General features: G+C 33.8%; 1 protein-coding gene across 3 annotated transcripts in view; it reads left to right on the top strand.

The window, feature by feature from the left end:
• LOC111088729 overlaps positions 1-4015 on the top strand; it is a 57321-nt gene that overhangs the window by 42530 nt on the left and 10776 nt on the right. For 2 of the 3 annotated variants that reach the window (XR_002613156.1, XR_002613155.1), the window contains exon 1: positions 1675-1944. The exons of the other annotated variant lie outside the window; for it this stretch is intronic. The gene's annotated coding sequence lies outside the window, so the exon portion shown is untranslated. Of the gene's footprint in view, positions 1-1674; positions 1945-4015 lie in introns of those variants that run through there. 3 annotated transcript variants of the gene reach the window in all.

Raw genomic sequence — 4015 nt, 5'->3', positions numbered from 1 at the left:
GAAGCCGTACGGCTTCCACTTTAAAATATCTCTCTACAAGTACATGTTTCGACGTGATCTATGAAACATGTACGTGTAGAGAGATATTTTAAAGTGGAAGCCGTACGGCTTCATTAAAGTTTTTATTGTGTAAATATAAAACGTTGTTTTTAATTATTCATTATAATTCTTTTTTAAAAAGTAGATCTCATGTTTGATACGTTGGAATCGGTTTTGAACTAAGAACTGGTTTTAGGGACTTCCTGTAATCAAACAAGGCCCAAGCAGAATGACAAAGTTGGAGACCATCTAATATCCTTCATTCTAAGCCTTTTTTCAAACAAAACATCAACTCTTTCTTAGTAAGATTAGTTCCAGCATAGCTTGGAAACGCTACAATTTAGAAATGTCGTAACGAGCAGGTTTTAAAAAGGAACATATTATTTTAAATAACCAGTCCAACTAATATCACCTGTACATTTCGTTACTTGTTATAATATCGCCGAGTTGATGTCAGGTGTAGAACAACAATGGAATTTAGATCTGTAAAGTGGTGCTTGAATCTCAAGTGTTGGATGTCAGTTTTACAATGATCTTTATAGCATTACCAGTGTACATTATGGTTGATTTTTTTTTAGTAATGCCAGCGTACGTTACAGATGATCTCCAATATTCTAGCATTACCACTACCACCCGAGTATATGACGTATAATCTTCGTAGCATTACCAGTTTAAATTAAAATTGCTTGAGCTTCAACAGTCGTGTTTGTAATTATTTCCCAACGTTTTATAGCTAGCTCTATCTGATAGAACAAATTATTTTTTCTAATTAACATCAAGAATAATTACTCCAGGAAAGGCTTAGTTAATAACACTTATAACCCTACCAGTAGTGTAGCAAGCGTCCCTGAGGAACGATTTTCCTACGTGTTTCCCACTAATCGTTAACCCTTTTTCTAATAGTCATATTTATAAGTGGAGGTAGCCGCTTGTTATACCGGTTCTGACAAGTTTGGCCGCTAGGGATAAACACTGTTCGTAACTTCATCGGGGTCATTTATAAAATTATGTGACCAAATATTCAGTTTTAAATTCGTAGCGCGAATAAAATGACGATAGAACACAAATAACCCCATCTAGTATTTATCTTCATTTTTAATGTTTACTGAACAAGTTTTACACTTCTTGCATGTAAATCGACTTGTCTAAGTGATCGTTATTGTTGAAAAATGTTATTTAAATTCAACAATGTTCTTCTCGTTACTAGTTTTTACACTGAATACGTTATTTTTTACCCACTGTATTCATCTCCCTCCCTGTAATTACGTTGTGTGTGAGTGTGCGAAGCTCGTGCACACATCAAATGTTTAGTTCCTGTGAATCGTATGTGTGCTGAAGTATCCTCTCTACGTCGTAGCGTAGAAGTTACCTAAGTTACGCAGCTGTGATGTTTTTCTCTATTCTTTGCATCGTAAACCTCCGTTTTTTTTTATTTATTTTTACACTTTACTTTGTTTGTTTGTTTCAGAATTCAAACAAACACAATTCTATACAGGGGCTGGCTATCTATGAAATCCGTTCTTACTTTTGTTTTTTGTTTGGTTTAAAGTCATAGTGGGCTATTTGCCGAGTCCACTGCGGGAATCGAACCCCGTATTTTAGTGTTGTAAGTCCGTGACTTACCGATGTCCCATTAGGGAACCTAGTGAACAACACCCACCACCAACTCTTGAACTACTCTTGTCTGGTAGAAAAGTAGGATTTGATCGCCACTAATATATCGCACCCACGGCCCTAAAATGCGGATCATGGTTTTTGCAATAAAGGTTCGCCAATCTAACACCCTGGGATTCATAGTCCTATGACTTTGTTCTCATTGCCACATCAGGGCCTTGAAAGAACCAGCCCCGTTTTCATTAGTAGAATAGGTGTGGAAACAAAGGCCACTCAATACAGAGAGTTGAGGTAAACATTTTTTTGTTCTAAAGATAAATTTCTTTGTTTGAAAGTGTTACATTTTTGCTCAAAAATCTCGTGTTCTTGGAAGGCAACTTCAACAGGTTTTCTGAAATGCTAGAGGGGGCGTATTCATATCTCTTTGTGTGTATATATTTCTTCAATATCGACTGTTAATAGTTCGAAACTCTTTAAATTATCCTACGTCCGCACAAACAATATTGATTAATCAGGACTAATGAATCTTCGATAAGACAAACAACATTTTTAAATAGGACTAATGTGTCTTCGATAAGACAAACAACATTTTTAAGTAGGACTAATGCATCTTCATAAGACAAACAACATTTTTAAGTAGGACTAATGCATCTTCATAAGACAAACAACATTTTTAAGTAGGACTAATGCATCTTCATAAGACAAACAACATTTTTAAGTAGGACTAATGCGCCTTCGATAAGACAAACAACATGTTTATGACTAATACGTTTCCGATAAGACAAACAACATTTATGACTAATACGTTTCCGATAAGACAAACATCATGTTTATGACTAATACGGCTTAGATAAGACAAACAATTTTGTTTAGTCAGGATTTGTGTTTTGAATTGATATTTGAAAGATTCACAATTGTACCATGACAAGCAGCATATGTTCGTCTTTTCGTAAGTGGCTAAGACAGCCAGGCACCGTTAGTCACGTAGTGATGTTTCATCACAAAAAGTTTGTTTGAAACGTAAACGAACTCTCAACATGACACTACTGGGCATGGATTTGTTTGTTGTCAAACGCAAAACTATTTGTGCTGAAGCAGGTATTCAACTTAAATTTTAGGGTTATAAACCTGAGCTTGAATTTTAAGCATATATTTTCATAGTGCTTCAAGCAAAAAGAGGCAGTTGTTAGTGTACCCAAAATATGCTCTGCACTTTGGGTTCACGGGTGATCTATAAGAGTGACAGTCAGATCCCAATATTCGGTCAGATACGAGAAGCCCAAGAGCTGGCAATGAGCGCCTTACCTTTCTTTTGTCTATCAGTACACATTTTGGAATGGCAAGCATAGAAAACTCTTTGAACGTAGTTTTAAAAACAACTAATAATAATATGTGCAGAAACTAGATGAATGATTACATCATGAACAGACTAGATAAGTAATGATTACATCATGAACAGACTAGATAAGTAATGATTGCTTCATGAACAGACTAGATAAGTAATGATTACATCATGAACAGACTAGATAAGTAATGATTACATCATGAACAGACTAGATAAGTAATGATTACATCATGAACAGACTAGATAAGTAATGATTACTTCATGAACAGACTAGATAAGTAATGATTACATCATGAACAGACTAGATAAGTAATTATTACATCATGAACAGAATAGATAAGTAATGATTACATCATGAACAGACTAGATAAGTAATTATTACATCATGATCAGACTAGATAAGTAATGATTACATCCACTTATCTAGTCTGTTCATGTTCATGATGTAATCATTGACTATATAAGTAATGATTACATCATGAACAGATTAGATAAGTAATGATTACATCATAAACAGACTAGATAAGTAATGATTACATCGTGAACAGACTAGATAAGTAATGATTACATCATGAACAGACTATATAAGTAATCATTACATCGTGAACAGACTAGATAAGTAATCATTACATCATGAACATACTATATAAGTAATGATTACATCATGAACAGACTAGAAAGTAATGATTACATCATGAACAGACTAGATAAGTAGTGATTACATCATGAACATACTATATAAGTAATGATTACATCATGAACAGACTAGATAAGTAATGATTACATCATGAACAGACTAGATAAGTAATGATTACATCATGAACAAACTAGATAAGTAATTATTACATCATGAACAGACTAGATAAGTAATCATTACATCATGAACAGACTAGATAAGTAATGGTTAAATCATGAACAGACTAGATAAGTAATGATTACATCATGAACAGACTATATAAGTAATGATTACATCATGAACAGACTAGATAAGTAATGATTACATCATGAACAGACTAG

Source organism: Limulus polyphemus, unplaced genomic scaffold (genome assembly GCF_000517525.1).
Source record: "Limulus polyphemus unplaced genomic scaffold, Limulus_polyphemus-2.1.2 Scaffold4313, whole genome shotgun sequence".
NCBI lineage: Eukaryota > Metazoa > Arthropoda > Merostomata > Xiphosura > Limulidae > Limulus > Limulus polyphemus.
This window is presented reverse-complemented; position numbering and strand designations above follow the sequence as displayed.